This window comes from Haemaphysalis longicornis, unplaced genomic scaffold, assembly GCF_048455015.1.
Source record: "Haemaphysalis longicornis isolate Haplotype H1 unplaced genomic scaffold, Haemaphysalis longicornis Haplotype H1 scaffold_10, whole genome shotgun sequence".
Taxonomy (NCBI): Eukaryota; Metazoa; Arthropoda; class Arachnida; order Ixodida; family Ixodidae; genus Haemaphysalis; species Haemaphysalis longicornis.
Window position 1 is genome coordinate 108,687,949 of NW_027526204.1, and position 19,203 is coordinate 108,707,151.

A 19,203-nucleotide genomic window follows, 5' to 3' on the forward strand; every position below is an offset into this window, starting at 1 on the left:
ACCGATGGATGTATAAACCAACTGATTCAATTCATCGCGTTTTAATCGCCACCCCATCTAAATGAACCGTTAGTTATTGCGTAAATAGCTGCATAATTATTAACCGGCCAATCAATAGGATTCTAAATTGTGCAGTAAATTGCACTTTTCAATTTGCCGGATCATTTTAGCTGTACACTTTTCCAATTTACTCTGCGTAGTTACGGCGCCACGACCTTCAGCTGCTCCCAACCACCCCTGCCTCCTCGTCTCCTCCCAGCATGAGCACCATGGCAAGGATGCTGATCGTCGCGAGTGCGTTGCTGTGCTTTCTGAGCACTGCGTCATCTCTAGAAATCGACCGCACAGACGGCGGCTACGAAGACGTCCTCGTCTCCATTAACAAGAACATCCCGCACAACGAGTCAATCATTGAAAACATCAAAGTGAGCGCGGGACCCGCATTTTGGGGGAACCCGGGTGGTTAAGAGTACGTTTTGAGGTTTTTAAACCTCACGTGACGCCGCTTGGCTCTTGTAGCGTCGAGCGTTATATACCCCGTGTCGGCGCGTTGGGAAATAGGGACATCCTTGCTCACGAATCAACAATGAATTTGCAACATACCGTGCGTCTTTTAATTCTAGTATGCAAAGAAGCATGAAAATGCGATGACGAACAAGCGTGGTTTATAGACCAAAGGGGCAATGGAAGGGCTGTGGTCAGCCTCCCATGTCGAGAAGGCCGTGAAATCACGCAGCCGTCACCGCCCAGTCGACCAGCATAGCTTAATGTTCACGGTCGTACCTAATGTGAGACGCAAAATAAGCACTGCAAAGCGGAATAAGGCGGAGGGAATGAGAGTTGAACTAGCCAAAAGGCAGATGGAACGTGTGAGTGTGCAACCGAGACTTTAGGGCTTTAGTAATTGAACCAGTTTACTGGAAGAACATGCAATACACCAAAACAGGAGTCACGTGTTTTTCGTGCACCCATTCTCCCCCCCCCCCTCTCCCCGCATGTAATCGGTCTGGTATGTCGCAGCATATGAAATGTTCTTCCAAGAATAGCGCCGTGAATGCGGCCAGTGCATCCGCATAACTTTGGAATGTTCGGCGGCTGTGGGATAGTTCACAAAGCAGATTCGTGCTTTTTTCGTGCAGAATCGTGTATTTTTTAAGTACTTAAAAAATACACGATAATGTGGAAAGCCGTTGCAGCGGCCAATCGGCAGGTGTAACTTTAAAGAAAGGGACAGATCTTGAGACGACACGGGAATGTTCATCCTTGCAGTACAGTGCGGATGAGGACTGACACATTTAGTGATCAAGACTTCTAGAGCATTTCGTTATTACCTCGACCTGCTTTTTACTGTTCTGGGAGGGTTCAAAGTGCCCCCTTTATTGGTCAGTAAGCGAGTGGCATTGTCATAGTTCGGGCTGTTAAAAGGCTTTCGGGCACAGGTCAAGGTGGGACAACGCTATGAAGAGCCATAGAATAAGAAGACAGGCCCTGTGTCCCGTGTTGCGGCGGTCCCACCCAGCTATGCACCAACTCCTGCTAGTTCAGACTCTCATGCTTTCAGGTCGCGCACCAGAAATTGCAGTACGTGATGACCGTGCTCCAGCTTTCGAATGTTCCCAAACGTGCAGTCCCTTTTCAAGTCGTCGTCTGAGTTCCTCCACCAAGCCACCAATGGACGAGTGTACTTCAAGAAAGTGACCATCGAGCTACCCTACACGTGGCCCAAGAGGACCAGCGCACTACCAGTGTCTGAGTCTTTGTTCGAGAAGAGTGACGTACGCGTCGATGTACCCACCAAAGCTCGCGGCGACAGGCCGTTTACAAAGCAAGTGAAAGAGTGCGGAGAGGCCGGTGATTTCATCCTGCTTACACCAGGATTCCTGGCCCAAGCGAAAAACCCGTCGGCGAGTGCTACGCTGCCCTCAGGCAAGTTGGAATTTCTCACTCTCGGTGGATTTTAGGTTTTTGTTTTAATTCAATTCGGCACCACGATAGTCCATCTTTTTTTTGCGTGCGAAAATTTTCGTCTTAAGGAGTACTCATACGAAATTCAAAGCTGAGATAACTATGTAAAAGATTTTTTTTGTGTGTATGGCGGTATCTCCCATCAAGTGTCTACAGAAACCGTTCAGTATTACATAATTTAAATCCATTTTACTGTCTGCGCGCACAAGAAAGCTCAGAACAGATACCGTTTCGCAATCGCCATTAGCATGACGCCATCTCCTCCTACTTGCCTCAAACTGCCGACGTGAGGACCCACGTGACGTGGCCAACGCGCTGTCTGCGGTTGGTGCGCGCTGCGCCGGCGTGCGCAACACTGCGAGTTTTGAGACTGACGGCAAGCTCCCCGGGCGCATGGAGATGGTGGACAGCACGGCCAGTCTCCCCCGAGGCGGCCCCTCGGTGTTCGTTTTGTCGAAACCGAAACTGGCACGAATACACAAGGCTGTAAATAATTATTTACGCTGCGGCCGACCGTTTAATGTGGCGTTCTAATTGCTGGGCTTGCAGGCACCCATAACAGCGAAAAAACGTAACACAGACATTTCGTGTCAGTGCTCCATTAAGAAAGCGCGTGATTTGTTTCGGAGTTTCGCTTTTCAATTTTAGCGGCGTCTTCGTGTACAAGAAAAGTTGCATAAGGCTTCTGCGCTTATGTGAATCTTACAATGTTGGCGCGCTAGCGCAATCGTCCTCTTTTTTGTGTGTGTTTAGCTCCTCCACGTTATTGCGACTAAGAGCACCAACCAGTCGCCCTTATTTAGGCTTAACATTTGGTAGCCAACGCTTTAGTCTTAAAAACGGGGCAAACCGACGGAAAACACATTATCAAGCAGCGTGTACCAGTTAGGAAGTAAGATCCCAAAGCAAAACGTTCAGCCCAGCGTCCGCTGCAAACCCGGAAGATGTTGTGGTTTTCTGGGCGTATATCCGTCATTGTCTCCTTTACCCCTCCTTAGTAACTTCGCCAGTCACCCTTGTCAGGCGGATGCTTAACGGTCAGTAGCATTAACTTTTAGCCTGTTGTGTGCATAACAACGTGAAACTCATTGCGCGTCAAGCTTCGGGTGGCGGTTTTCGACGCAAGACTTCAAACGGATCATTAGGCCTAACATCCGGTGGGCACCCCAAAAAGGCTGCGTTCCGATTCGCGGACAGCTTGGTAGGCAGGTTCATAACCAACGCAGACGACAACTTTGTAGCAGACTGTTGAGATACGGAAGCCGCACGTTTCGTAAATATTACCGTTATTATTACAAACATTAAGTGATTTAAAATTAAACAAAAGCATCTTCACCACTCGTAAACTATAATAAATATTTCAATAAAATAACAAGTTAATTTGTTACACCATTGGTACACAAAAAGGTGGCGCTGGCGTCAGTAGTTTAGACAGGATGGTAGTCTGCATCGTTACTGACTTCCATGCTGCCTCCTCGAAGCAGCCTTCATTGACTGTTTCGTTCGAATTAGAACGGGCTTAACATGTCGGACTCTTCGCGAAAACACCAACGAGGCCATCTAAAGAGGAAATTGGAACGCACCTAGAGACTACCGTTCTTTCCGCCTTGCTAAGAAGGCGTTACTTCCGGGCTCTCCTAGGGGTCACGGGGGAGTCACGGAATGCTACCCAAATAACGCTTTCGCGTGCACGTTCCAAATATGGTACGGGTAAATTGCTCGGCCCTATAGCCACAGTTGGAAGTCTACCTGCTCTTTCTAGGTAGTCGTTTTTGTCCCTGTTTTCACGTCTGCAAGAGTTTGCAGTGCGAATCCATTCGTGTTCGACATCAATTTCTGGTAATTCTACGAAACCAAATTATCTCTGCCAACAACTGTATCCACAAGTCACAATCTGCGCCTGGCCCGCGTAATTCGTAATTCCATGCGGTAATGTTTCCATACACGACCAATATTGCGTTTACAACTTGATGCCGTAGTTAACCATCCTATTTTGGCTATCCTGTTTGCCTGCCCCGCTAATTGTCTGTGCTTGCTGTGAGTTTTCGCCACAGGACCCTATACCTGGGTTGACATCCTTTGAGTGCAGGAGGGAAGACACTGACCATATGACGCATGGCCGCAGTCCTTGAAAATCATCACAAATTTAATTTTCCACTGGCGTGAGTGTTTCTGTACTCCTCTGGAGTTTTCTGGATTGAAGCACTGCGCAAACTAAAAAAAAGACAAAAACTGCTTCACGGATCTTGTTCGCACCGCATTCCATCCTTGCAGTTTTCTCATTTTTTTCGGTGCTGTGTCCAACCACAATATTTCGCAGAGGTAGCATCATACAGAATGTTCGACAAACCAAACCAAAAATTAATGATAATGCCGAAATTGTCGCTCCTTGGACCATACACCGGTTAGGTGAAGCAGCCATATATTCTTCCTGGGAAGAAAACCGCCTTTTGAGTGAGCTTTAGCATGCGGTAGCGAATCCCACCGGAAAAATAAAGAGGTCTGAGAGGTCAGAGCCCCTGTGAACAGCGTTCGCGCATTGCTCGGTTTCAGTTGTGGTGTTGAGACAAAAACTTACAAGTAAAAAGGTTTTCAAGTAAAAGCAGACGCACTGGCGCACTCGCGCCGGCGCCAGTGCGTCTGCCGCGCCTATGACGTCACTCCTCTAGATTGCGCAGACCGGCGAATGTGCAGACCCTATCCTCTACACACCCGTGCTCCAATTGGATTGGATTTCCAATCCAATACAATCTAATCCAATACAATCTAATCCAATGTTCCTCGCGCTCTCGCAGCGCGGCCATCCAAGGTCCACGCGAAACTGCTCAACCTCGGCCAGTGTAGCTTACGCTACAATATCCAGTTCGACAGCAGCTTGAAGACGCGAGATGGACGGACTTTCGAGGCTTTTACCCTGTATTACTGGAGAGAAAGCACCACCCGCATTTCTAGTATTGCGTAACTTGCTTCTCGTCTGCACTCAGTTAATCAGAGTTCCCTTGATGTGGAGAACTTGTAACGGACATAAAATAAACAATGCTTTGAATTCCACCGCAGGTGGCATAAAATGGCCTGCGGCAAAACGGGACGAACTTATTTACTTTCGAATTAGTTCAGCCTCAAAGGTCTACCTCTGGAAGCCGGAACATATATAAGAGTGCAGCGTTTCATTGGTCTAGGCTATACATTTTCTTTTCGCAAAGAACATATTGTCGGTATGTGGAGCACAGCGAAGTGTCGCGTCTGACCCTGTAATGCACGTTTCAGCTTACGTCTTCGTGCACGAATGGGCGCACTTCCGGTACGGCGTGTTTGACGAATACGGAAGCCAGGATGACAGAATGTATCCCCTCACCTACTGCACTAGTAATCGAAAGGTGAGTGTCAGCGTTTGTCCGGATACAAAGCGAATGCACCATACGAGTAAATTCTTGAAAAGAGCTAAAAAGTAGCCTTCAATGAAAAAAATTCACAAGGCAGTTGGAAAATGTCAACTGAGGGAAAAGAAAATTCAGCTTAGCAAAGGCAGGTGAAGGATATATCCTTCAGTTCTAATCATTCAGTTGTAATCAGTCATATTGAGGGGAAATCCCCAAGGTGGAGTAAGTTTCTATGAATGAAAGTTTGACTTCGAGCTGTTGATCAATTGGCTCTCGCGCTACAATTCAACTAGCCTCCTGGATTGATCAGTTCGTAGAGCGACTGCTCTGGTTAAGCGGTGGTCCCAGGTTCGAATCCTTGACCAGGACGAATTTTCCTTAACTGCGAAGTTTCTAAGAAAGCTGTATAGCTTTCCTTCGTAGCCGTATGGCTGCATTTAGGTGGGCGTCAAACTTCCCTTCGTAGAAGGATAGTTCTGCTGTGACCTAACTACCCAAATCGCCTTGACAGAAAAAGATAAATCAACCACATGCTAACTCACGAATCAGGACAATGGCAGAATAACTAAAAGGAAATCATGGGTACTGAAACCTGTTGGAACCTGCCAATCTGGACTCTTTCGGGCGGTCGGAGCAGGAACGAAGTGTGTATAAACAGTTACCGGAAATTACTCTGAACGCCCGCTGCAGTCGCAAACTGTAATTGATAGCTTTCCTTACCACAAGCGGCAGATATGACAACGCAGCCAAACAATTTTTTTTTACCGCTACAGCTCGAGCATTCACAAGCAAGTTTCAGCCTCTTGAAAGAAGGGCGTGTTAAAGGAGATTGAGTTCGAGTGAATCCCTGGAATGTCTCCGATAGGAGCACCACAGTAGGCACGAACTGAAGTCTTCGAAAACAAACGTTGCCGACATTGGGGCTATTTATGGAGGAAAGAATCCTTAGGAGGTAGCGTCGCGTGATAATTGGAAAGCCTAGTCGCAAAAAATAAAATAGGAAAAACACACTGGAAGTGCACACCGCCACATTGCAGTCAAGCGGTAGTTCTCTCCGCCTTCGCCTACCCGCGCTGCGTGCGTGCGTCTGTTAGGTGCCGGGCTGTCCGGACGTCGCGTCTAGCGTCCAACCACGTGCTCTCTCTCTCTCTCTCTCTTTTTTTTACACAAAGCTTTACAGCCTTCGTCCGGCGGTTTTGGGAGGATGCGCAAGTTAACCTTTTGACCGGCGACACACCCTCAGCTACACTCCTCTACGCGCTACGCGTGATTCGCCGGGCCCTCAGGCGGCGCTGATCACAATGCCCAGTTTTACGTCGTTCTACTCACTTAGCGGCGGCGGCCGCTACGGGCGTGGCCGCTCAGCTGATCGGCGGCCGACCAAACCCGCGGCCTCCCACGCATGCGCCGCTGCGTCGTCTCGGGCTATGTGACTCATATTGCGCCGCCTTCGCCCAGAATGGAAGCGAGGCCGGGTCTCCTTCTGTGAGCGTTGCACGGGACCGAACGGCTTCGAGCCGTGGTCGGCAATACAGGTACAGTCTTAGTCTTTGTCAAAATTTTATGGGCCAAGCCGGAAACGCGGAGGCTGCAAAAAATTCAATGTACCAGCTCACGTCCCGAACGAGGGTGAAACTTTTTATGCAGGAAAGCTGAAGAAAACACCTTTCTTTCTTACTGCACTAAAATATTTTGCAACGTTTAAAGGTACAGCCGATTCTTTGAATTCTTTGTGGTCGAGAAGGCTTAGGATTGACCCACAAAACTTTAACAAAGGGTGTACATCAAAGGTTAACCAAGCAAAACTAAGACTCAACCGGACCAAGCCAAGATTTTGCTTTGCATATACAAGGTTAGCTGGCTAAGCCGCTACTAATTTTTGCAAAATAAAGTTTACTCTCCCTCTCTTTCTCGATTCACTCACGTCCGCCGTACCGTGTGAGATGCGTACACGCTGGCACTCGCTCGCTGCCGCAGCAAGTCACTGTAGGGACGTGAGGGTGAGAATGTTCCGTTCTTCCAGCACCCGCCCCCAAAATCCGTGGTCCTGCAACGTAATTATTTTCCAATGACCAGAAGAAGACAAAAACGTACCATAAAATTCATTACAACAATGTGGCACATACAACGTACTGCCACGCCGGGTCCCCGATAATGCGATGGTATTGAAATGCGCAAGCGAGGGAAACCAAAGCTTTTCGCGCCATCTATCAGCAGTTAGCACCTTTGTTACACCGCTACGATGCAAAAGGGAAAGTGGCGCGATAACGGCCTCCAAAATTCCCAACACAATTCATCGCAGCAAACCTGGAAAACACTACACAGCCGTAGGCCGCTCTGTGCTTGTGAATGCTTAGGGCTGCGCGTCCGAGCCAAGCTGGTCCTTTTTCGAGCGATCTAACGTCAGAAGTCAAATTCAGCATGGAGCCCATGAGGGTTCTTCCTGCGTATGCGATTTACCCCTCGCTTTGCTTTGGCTAGCGGCAGCACTTCCAGCGGCGGTATTTTGGCGTTTTGTCCGTTTTTTGTCCGTTTCAAAAGTTTCCGTTCTGAGCGAGAAGTGGATACCCAGATGTGACGCAACGCAAGCGCGGAGGAGCTACTGCGTTGAGCCGCGGCTTCTCGGCGCAGACGATTTTGGCAGTTCAAATGTGATTTCACCGGCCATCTGCTTCTTGTTGGCTCGCCTGCAGAACAGGACAAGAAGTAATGTTGGCCCGTTCGAAATGCCTCAAGAAGTATTCCGCCTCTGGCAGAGATAGAGTTTCTTAGTAAGTATAGTAGAGAGGAAACTGCGCCTGGGAATCCATATCGACGTGAGAGCTATGGTGTTATGGGAAGACTACAGCTGCTGGCTTGGCATGTCTATAGGATTCTTAAAGGGACACTGAAGTGAATTTGTCAAGCTCCCGTTTTTGCTTGCACTGTGTAGACTGGCTCAAATTAACACACTATTCATCGTTTATCTGGTTGACAAATCGGTAATTATTTTACAAAGCGCGAAAGAAGAAAAACTACTATGCGCGGTTTGCGGCGGCCGCACCAACTAAAGGCTGTGACGTCAGGAGGGGGGGCACCGTGATTGGACGATGCCCAAGGTTAGCAATCAAAAGTTTCGGTTTCGGTTTCGGTTCTGTAAAACAACATGCTTGACATCTGATGGCGTTGTTGGATGGGCATTCTCGATTTCTCAATTATCGCCGTACCGCGCTTCTGCCATGTTGTCGGCTGTCAAATGTCTAAGATAAACCTCCCAGGGCGGCTTGGAATCGTAGAAATCACTAGACGAGGCCTACGCAGTGGATGAACGCCCTCCGCGTCACCGCAGACTCTCAAATGCCATGCGCTTTTCCCGCATATTTGGAGCTTGCCTCACTCATGTCTGTTCGTAAAAAGCTAGTTCGCACCAGGCCAAGGGTGTGCTGATTCAGGCCTGGGCCCACTGCCCGCAAGCAGTCGGTGCTTATGGCAACAGCACGCCAACGAAAACTCGCTAGCGCGTCATTGTCTGTATGCGCGCGTTCTGCGATCTCGCTCGTGGAGCAGTGAACGTTACGGCCCAAAAATGGTGAACTCAGTTCAGAAAACATCGGCCGCATACGAAAAAATCAACTTACAAAAAAAAAAACATGTACCCTGGGGGATTCGAACTTGCGACTTTCAAAACAAATTCCCGCGCCTCAGACCGCTAGGCCACGAGCCGGCGCTGGCTTGATGGGATATATAAGGTTTATAATGTATGACCAGTTTACACTTTTATTTATTTTAAGCATTTTAAGTACTTTATGTGACTATTTGTTGTATATCACTCCTGCAATAAGTGTCCCCCAAACTTCCACAATATCTCACGTCTAGCAATTGCATTTCTTTGACGGAAAAGCGTTCGCAGATGTGCGGTCGTGCTGCTGACCGCTGTGCTTGTTTACCCAGCGCAAAAAGTGCTTCCTGCTCCCTAGTTTTGCGCTGTACGGTAAAAGTTTCAGGTGAATTAATTTTCTTAGTACCTATATTGACTTCGCTGACTCTTCTCCCGCCTTCAATTGGCCTTAGATTTTCCTACTAGCGTAAAGTCAGCGAAGCGTCGCATGTGCACTTGTGCAGCGCTTGTGTGGAGCGACCCGGACTCTGAGTTTGACACAGTGTACAAACTAACAAAGTAAGGAAAGGCACATTCTTTCATTCACAAAGGTGTTGTGGCTTAGTTTCAATTGAGCGAGCGAATAGCGACGACCCGTCGGCGGCCGGCGGACGAAACGCTAGGCCGACTGACTCGATGGGTAGGTCGGCTGGTCGGCGAACCGTGCAGTAGCGCAGCCATTTTCCAGCTCATCTCCTGCTGACGTCACACGAAAACGCCACAGAAAATGGGCGAGCGTAAACAGAGGAGGACAGCATTTTCGAATTGATTTTTCTACTAAATAAATTCGCGTAAACGCGGCCAGAGTGGTCGAAACAATGCCTACGGACTCCGAACTACAATTTGCGCTAGTAATCCCGCAATGTTTACAAATCACTTCAGTGTCCCTTTAAGTGTCTTATTTGGTTTGCTGTCTACACTACGCCGTGCTATGTCTACGAGGTAGCCGCTCCGGCCGAAATGGCCGAAACTCGCTTCGCTTGGAAACTAGAAATTAGCTCCATTAGTTCATGTTACGACCATAGAGTTTCATACAATAATAACTAGCGAGCAATTTGGCACTGCGGTCGTCCGCCGCGGTGTACGTGATTTGGTAGAAGTGGATTCGGATTGGTACTCGATGGCTTCACGGAAAATACTATGGTGCATCCAGTTTCATTTTCGTCGTGGTCTTGTATGAACGCCTTTGCCTATGCGGCGTGTTGGGAAGAAGCGTTCAAAAATACGTTTCTCCTTGAACAGAACGTTCCACGCACTCTCTCGCCGCGCTGAATCGAAATGTTCTATAACCAAAGTTGCAAATCGAGTGGGTTATCGAACCATTGCCGGCACAGCGAGCACGAAAACACAAATAACGGCGCTGTATGCGGAGAATTCGCCTGTGAATACAGAGTTGACGGCGCTCATTCGGCAGCGAAATGTATTTTCGAAGCTGACGAAGATTGCGAACTGCTTGGGACAGCCACGATTTTTGGTTCGAACTCCGGCTCCTACGGCATAGATCAATCGGGCCGGCGGCCGATAGCAATGCAGCTTGATGAGTGTCCCCGTGTTACCAATTCAGGCCGAAATAACTTCTCTAAAAGCAAACAGTTCCTTTCTTTTGTAGGAGCACAAAACTTTTCTTAAGAAGGAAAACTGCAAGCGCTGAAACTTTTACAAATATATTTTAAAGAAGGCCGCGTGCCGCTGTAGTTGGCGGCAAATGGCAAACATACTCCGCAAACCTCTTTGACTCCGGTCTGCTTTTTATCCAAACACGCCGTTTTATTTATTTTGAGACGAATTTTTAGGATCTAAATTTTTTGTGCACAGAGTAATTTTAACACGAAAGTGTTTTATTCCGGGGTACACAAGCATTTGAGTGACGTCATACCCGTACGGAAGTGACGCCAGTACAACGAAGCAAGCGGCCTGTAAAGGGTGCACCTCTGCACATAGGGTCTTCTTGCGGGGAAGCTACTTCTAGAATCAAAGAGTGCGTTATGCTTAGGGTTCGTTTTCGGGTTTTATATTTTCACACGGAAGTGCTTTATCCCAGGATACACCAAGATTTCACTGGTGTCATATCCGTCACGGAAATGACGCCAGTGCACCTTTGCCAAAGCGAACCTCCAGCAGGACGTCGCTCCCCAAGCACACCCACAAGACAGCCGCCGTCCCGCAAATCATTCTGAGCTGCAGATTTCGCTGCACATTTCCCTTTCGTGTTTTACCGATTCCTATGACAGCGGAATCAACCACAATTTTTTTTTAAATAGCGAACCGCGCAATAAGTGAATTTCTGATAAAAACATGATATGCGCAGTAATAAGCACGTTTCAATCCTACGCAATCCGGTTCCTTTATCACCCATCGTTCCCATCAAAGCGCAAGCACCATCTCGGTGTTCGCGTTAACACTAGTGCCAGATTTCTCTCTAGTTATTATTGTGTGAAGCTCCATGGCTAAGACAGCTGTGCTTCATTATCAGCAAGTGGGAGACTGGTGCGGGCGGACGCTTATTAGTACATATTTAGACAAGTACAGCCCGCAATGACGACAGATTAGTTTGTGGTAGGGAGAGTGCGCTTCCCGGTTCGTTTTTGCAGTAGCCGTATATATGTTAATATTGCCCGGACATCTTGACAGAGCGGGTAACTTGCCACTGGGAAAGTTGTAGCAGACGGTCTGTTACGAAAACACGAACGCAAATACCGTGAAGGTGAGGTGCTCGTTTTCATAGGTACGAGCATAAAACCTTTCTGAGCTTTTCCAACAATCTGTTATGCAAAATGTCTTGAAAACAAGTCTTTAATGAGTTTCTCCCAAAAAATTTTCATTATTGTTAGCTGCCAGCTTGGACTGCAGAATCATGGCCATAACCTTTCTCGCAGACTCTCAGTAAAAATAACACGGTTTACTTTTTTATTTCTGTCGCTTCAAAACAGCATGTGTTGTTTTATGTATATATAATTACACACTCTTCTGTGCGTTTGTGCAGCGTTGTATTTGAATTTAAGGCCACTTAAACAGTTCAATCCAAGTCAATGTCGGATTTAAGGCAGGGGCATGGTATAATGGCGGCCAATGACGGCACAGATGGCCTTCATGTGAGCCGCATAGACGCTAGCGCCAAGTTCCTCTCTTGTGCATATTATAGCCACTAGAGCGTAGCTTATTTAGGGGCTCTGGTTTATTTAGAAAGAAACTCTGTGCTTACAGAGGGCTGTGCGGTGGCTATGCGACAAGCTGCGACAGTGAAATAAGCGATCGTCTGCGAGCTTGATGGCTGCGAGCAAACACCCAAAATTACACAAGCAACGCCCTGCATTTTCATAAAAATGGAGATTTGGTGGAAGTAACACCTTTAGGCGTTACAACAGCGCAAGAGGAGATAATTGGTCGAACGAAAGTTTAAAATACACGAAATATAAAATATACAAAAATAAAATGTTTACAAGTATAATCTGACCAAATAAAAATGGGTCTTGTACATCTCCCAAAAATACGAAAACTAAACACAAAAAGCTAGCAGAAGAATGTTGGAAACATTCCTTTTCCGAAGATGCCCTTGCATCTTCTGAAAAAAAAAAAAAACGTAATGAGAGACGTAAAGCACTTCATAGCCGTATGACACTACAAATATATATAGGAGACTCTAAATTTGCATAATTGGCCAAGCCCTATTTGGTTGTAGAGAACTCACACTTTAGACAAGCTTTATAGGAATACTACGCCCTAGTAGAAAATTATCTAAATTTCTGCATTTTTAGGGGCGAAGCCGCATAGGGGTTCGGGCTGTCGGCGTCTGATGTCGTTTTCGTAACCGTCGTCTTATGTAATCACGGTACAAAAACACCGGGACGTTCACTAACGCCTGAAGCTAGCACGTAAGGCGTATTAAAAAGACACCGGACACACGTGTACGCCTCGCGCTGGAACGCTGCGTAACGCGTATTAGAAGAGACCACCGCGACACTCGTTTTCCAACGCCCCGTGCTAGAACGCTTCGTGCTTCAAAGACACGAGGCACGAGACAAAGAAACCCCTCAACCATTTAATATCCGTTGGCAAAAACGTCAAGGCGCGAAGATTAATTCGCACTTCCCCAGGTTTCACGTTAGTGGAGATGGCTCGGGATTTTTTGTTTCACTCAAATGGCTATTCATCTCCTCAGGTTGCCCTCAACGTATGCTCAAGTCGGCTCAAGTTCGCGGCGAAACCTAAGAAAGGCCCCAGATGCAAGTTGGACAAGAAATGTCGCTTCACGGAAGACTGCGTGATTACTATCTACCAGCCAAGAGGGACACTCGTCGAGTCCTCCGTTATGTTCATGCCCTACATTGCAAATGTGAGGGTATTCTTGTGCTTTTTTATTTCAGTGATCACTGCACAGTTTGGTGTTGCAAGTTAGCAAGCCCGCGTTACAAATTTTTCAGATCAGCCAGACGAGTAAAACGCGTTATGTTTACTTGCTTTCCAGACGGCGTGTAGAAAATGCATTCTCCTCTCTGGAGGTGCGGTCAATGGACATTTTTCCAGTAGCGTAGCCCTCTTGCGGCGGCCACCCGAACCACACTTGCGGGATTATAGAAGAACACGCCCCCTTTTTTCCCCTGCCCTGCGCAATTGAGAAAGCCGTACCAGGCGCCATCGCGGTTTTTGTGGCAGATAAATTTTTCGATGGCAGCCGTAGCCCTATCTGTCGGCCGCTTTCAGGGCTCAAAAGACGGAGCAGCACTTTGCTGGGACGACGTCCGCAACTGGCTAATCCAATATGGCGTCGTTTTGTTTACATTTTGCCCCCAAGAATGGCGGATCGGTCACTGGGAGCGATGGTAGCGCATGCGCAGAGTGCTACTGGAAAAAGGTACATTGTTTCTTGTTGAGTGTTTATTTAGGGACGCGAAGACAAAATACAAGTTTGGGGCTTCAAAAAAAGTGCTTTGCCCTGATTACAATGAGACCAATTTTGTCGCAAACGTCAAGTAAGAGATATATTAAGGAAAACAAATGTAGCAGTGGCGACTCTCCAGATACTTTTTGGCGATTTTTCTATGACGTCACAAAAACATGTCCGTGCGATTGGCAGCGGTCGACCCAAGCCACCACCAAGAAACATGACTGGGCGATTGTGGTGGACGCCTGTGGATGTGGATGTAGATGTGGATGGATGTGGATGTGGATTGCGGATGGAGGAGACTTCTACACAAACATGCAGTAAAGAGAATAGAGACTTTTAGTTTGGCGTTTTTACGCACCGCTCAGCAGCTAAGCGGAGCGGGAGTGCGACTGCGCATGCGCTCTCCGCTTAGTGGCTAAGCGGGCTAGCGGAGCGAGAAGAACGGTCCGCTATAACGCAGCCTGAGCGGACCGTCGCGGCCCTCTCCGCTAGCGCGGCGGGGCGATGCGGCAGCCCTCTCGCGCGCGTGCGACGACTTTGCTTATTCTAAGATGGCTGCCACGCGTGCGACGAGCGCCGCGGCTTCAGGCGCTTGTTTGACGCGCAAACCGCGAGAGCGGTTCTGCATCGACGAGGGCTTGTGCTTGCTGCGAGAAGTGGCGACTGCGAACCGATTTAAAAGAGTTCACTGCGACAAAACGCCGCGTTGGATCGTTGCCGTCGAAAAGGATTCGAATGGATCTGGAACGCAACTTTGTTGGCTATTGTGTGGCTATCGTCAAGTCGAAAATTTACTTTCATTCGTTGTAATTGACCAGTAACGCAATACGATTGCACGTGTCAATACTTAATAAACAAATAAGCTATACGTACAGGTTTTACTTGTTTTCGGTTCTGTTTCATTACGCCAAACTTGGTCAGATGGCGCTGCTAGTCCGAAAGGACTAGAGTTCCTGTATATAGCTCCCGCAGGGAGCTGCGGGAGCTACATACAGGAACTCTAGAAAGGACCGGTCCGCTGCGCATTACGCGTAACTAAAACGAGAAAATCGCTCGCCGCTCCGCTGCAGCTTAGCGGGGCTACCCGGAGCGGAGCGAAGCGTAAAAACGCCAAACTAAAACTCTCTAATAATAACAATGCGTTAGTTCTGGCCCGTATCACGTCTCTCTTGCCCATATTACGTCACTGCCCCGCAAAATTTGAAAGTGTTTCAGTACCTCTTGCTCCTTTTTGGTTAAATCAACGTCTTGCAGAGTTTTGTCTTCATTGCCCCGTTAACCGTGTCCATTTTTAAAGCGGCCATGAAGACAAAATGCAAGTCTGGTCAATTCCAAAGACTGCCTCTTTAATATCATACTGACACCACTTTTAACGTAAACTTCGCTCAAATAAGCTACATAATTAGGACAAAAGGGAATGGCCATGCGAGCCACTAGCTCATTTCCCGCAACAGAACCTATGATGTCGAAAGCTTACTGTGTGATTGGCTGAGGCCGGCAAAAGCAAACGCAAACTAGGCACGGCTTATAAGATTGCCCCACAAGTTATCTGCGCTTAAATTTAGGGCGCATCCTTTTTATTGCGGTAAGAATGGTGGGACAAACAATGTAAGTTACGAAAATACACGTAAACATAGAAGTACCGATGCATACTGCTGTCGGTACTGTGCGCACTATGCTTGTCTTAGCTGCACAGGGCTTCGGGGCTTTGGGGTAGTCTCAGACGACACTGACCGATTGGCCTAAGCGAGGGGGTCTTACGGGACCGTATTTTTCAAGCGAACACCGTGTTTCACGAAACAAATTTTCTACTTTAACAAAAACAAGCCAGGTACGGATAGGGTCAAAAACAAAGCAAAGACAGAAAACGGCTCGACGCGGTATAGTGGCGGCGTCTGGGTTTGCTAACGGTAAACATGGTCTACAGCTTAGTTTTTTTTTTTGTAGGTTTAGATTGTAAACCTGCTCTTGTGATGTCATTACACACGGCAGGAAAACGGGAGAATCGAACTTTTAACCTCAATTGATTAATTTCTCAGTGAATAACGCATCGTTTGCTTCCGGACAAGCGCTGGGAGCACTACAAAACACGAAATCTTTTGAGAAAAACATCTTGTATTTTGTGTGAATGGCCCTTGAAGCACTAAGGAGCAAAATAAATACTTCTCCTGCTGGAAGCTACCACTTATGAGAAGCACAGGCAGCTCAAACTGGCCAAGATAAAATTGCTAGTAAGACGTATGTATAAATTGTTTAAGCACTAATACAACACTACCGTCATGTGGTTTTTGATAAAAGTTTTTTTGGAGGCCCTTTTTAGTTTCCACTTGTGCATGGTGGGTTTGTGACATACCAACTCATTTGTTTTCATTTTATAATATAGGCAATTATTCTGACCGTTCAATATCTATTTTTAATTCAAAAACTTCGATTCCCGATGAAGCTGCAGTTTCTTTTTCCTGGCTTTGCTATTTTTACAGGTGAGTCACTTTTGTGACGCGGCCAACAACCTTCACAGCCATAATCCGCTGGCCCCTAACAAGCAGAACGCCCTCTGCCAACAGAGGTCGACGTGGGAAGTGATCAGCGGGAACGACGACTTCAAAGGGTACGTGAATGTCATTTCAGTACTTAATCACGCAAGCCGAATTGATTGATTGTATGGTTTAACCCACCGACGCAACGCAGGCGATGAGGCGCGCCATAGTGGAGAGCTCCGAATTAATTTTGACCCCCTGGGAATCTTTAGCGTGCGCCGAAATATCGTACACACGGGCGTTTCTGCTTCTCGCCTCCATCGGAAAAGCGCCCACCGCGGCCGGGAATCGAACCCGCGACCTCGTGCTGAGCAGCGCAACGCCTTAGTCACTGAGCCACCGCGGCGGATCAGCAAGCCGAATTGATAGTTAACCTGAAGCATGACAATATGTACTCTTCATTTTATCACGCTGCTGGCATTGGTAGGAAAATAAGTGGCTACACATTCATTAAGTTCAAACTAAGCTTTTATTTAGGGTCTTTGAGGTACGAGAAAGTGCAAAATGAGGTAACGCTACGTTTTTATTTTATCAGGCGCAAGCGGATGACAGACAGCCTATAAGAACGCAGTGTCGGCGGAAACGTAACGGTTTATAAGGCTTGCTGTAGCCCCACGAATGACACAAGACAGCTCTTCCGCAAATCTGCCTTGGCAGTTGATTTTATAGCGTTATAGAATGGCCTGGTTGGTATTCCATGGTTCGTGGAGTACAGCGCGAAGAATACATGGGGACTGCGAAAATACACGACAAAAGTGGGCTACTACAACTAAAGTTCATTACAATGACACTCTCTTATAAGCACGCCATGAATAGATCAATCTGCACAAACAAGTAGAAAGAACAAAAAAAAAAAAAGAGGGGGAAAGTCACACGATCTAAAATTCGGCAGGCTCAGACACGCGTCATCAACCCCTCCGCCAGGAAACCCAAGAAATTCAATTTCTCTGGCCTAAAGGTGCGAAGATGGCACGCTGATGCACTTAGTATTGTGCAGTCTAGTGTGCCGGTCCTTCAATTTGACAAGTACCTCACATTTTTCAAATAACGGACTGCAAGCACCTTCTTTGCAATCTTTGCAGTGGGCGTCTAAGTGGCCCTCAATGCATCCCCGGCGTAAATTATTTGCATGTTCACGCGAACTAATGTTACGGCACTGTGCTGTACGGCCAACGTAAAGCTTTCCACATTTCAGAGGAAGGCGATAAACAACGCCTTCAACACGTCTAACATATTTCAATGCTGGATGTTGCAGAGCTTCTTTTTTTTTACTGCGGAGCAGTATTTGTCTCTCGCTCACAGTTTTCATTCCGGTGAAACTGACTTACTCGGCGCCGCTCCGGGCTCCTCCCCGCCACCGCCGACACCTCTTCCACAACGGTTATCACAACAGCTATTCCCTTCGCCACCACCAAGGCTTCTTTCACATGTTGCGCAGTCGGCTGACACCGGTCATAGCACCGTTATCAGAATTATTGCGGAGAATCAACAGCAACGCAAGTGGGTGTGAAAACGCTCGAAAACCGTCGCCACCGCCGCCGCCGAGAATGTAGCCGCGCCGGTTGCCGCCTCAAATTCCAGCTCGCTCACTATAGCTGCGGGTAATTGCCGGTGGAAGCAACTTGCTCCGTAAGAACGCCGGCGTGATCACATAATTCTTCTTGAGCTTGAAAGCCATCGCGAGCGACATTGTCGCGCCGGCGGCGCTCGTTGACCAGCTAGTCATAGTCCTTCTAGAGCAAGGATAAGAACATTTTTATTCTGTTCTGCCGCATATAAAGTCTTTCTCTCTCCCATCACCGGTGTATTTCACGCCTAATTATATATCTATCGCGGGTTGCTGGTACAGGCGTGCACGGGTTGGGTGTAGAGGGAGTGGGCATGCACGCACAGCAGGGCTTAATGGCACTACCGGTGACGTACCCGTTGTGTTGGGGGGGGGGGGGGATTTAAACGTGGGAGTCTCATCGCTCAATGCCCCTGTCAGCTGTCCTCCGCAGTCGAGCGGTTTGGGGCTGGGATGGTGGGTTGCTCAGACAATAAGATGCCTAAGAATGGGCAGCGAAATGGGCACCCACGTGTGTGTCCGCTAGAATAAAGGTCGAGCCCTTCCAGGTGTTAACTCAACTCGCTGTGGGACGGACGCATATCGTTCGCTTGGAGGAAGAGCGGAAACGGAAGAAGCGTCAGCCCGAACAGAAGCGCGAACGGGCGCGAAAAGAACGGAAAGCCGCTGGCGCCGCCGTTTTTCCTATACACCATTTTCCATAAGCAGCCGGGAAAGGAGGAAAATACTCTCAAACCAGTTCTCTCGGCGGCCGACCAGCGTTGCCTGAGCGCGCTGGGCTGTTAACATCGCTCGGCGCGGTGTGCTCCGCTGCGTAGTTCAGGAGTATTTCGCACCGTGTGCTTAGTTTTTGCGAAACTTTCAACTGTTTTAGCCAATGCTGCGATGCCGTTGAAGGCGCAAACGTCGCTTGGTCAGCACTGCGCGGTGGTGGGTTATTGAACAATCAGACAAAGCGAGAAACAGTCGCTGACAGCACGCATGTGCACGACACTGCCTGGAGAAAATGCAGTGCTGTTGCGGCGTGTTTTTCCGGCATCGCTTCCCTACGCAGACCGAGTTGAGATATCGGTGGATTCCGTTGATAAATCGCAACGACTTTGTACCAACGACCAACTCCAGGGTTTGTTGGGTGCACTTGGACGGCAAGCAGACGGAGCAAAATCCATTTATCACACGCAAAGCTGCGACACGGAACGGAACCCCCTGAAATGTTAGAAGCAATTTTATCC

General features: G+C 48.0%; 1 pseudogene; it reads left to right on the plus strand.

The window, feature by feature from the left end:
- The first annotated feature begins 269 nt into the window (after window positions 1-269).
- On the plus strand, window positions 270-19,035 carry LOC144160013 (calcium-activated chloride channel regulator 3A-1-like; annotated as a pseudogene).
- The last annotated feature ends 168 nt before the right edge of the window (window positions 19,036-19,203 follow it).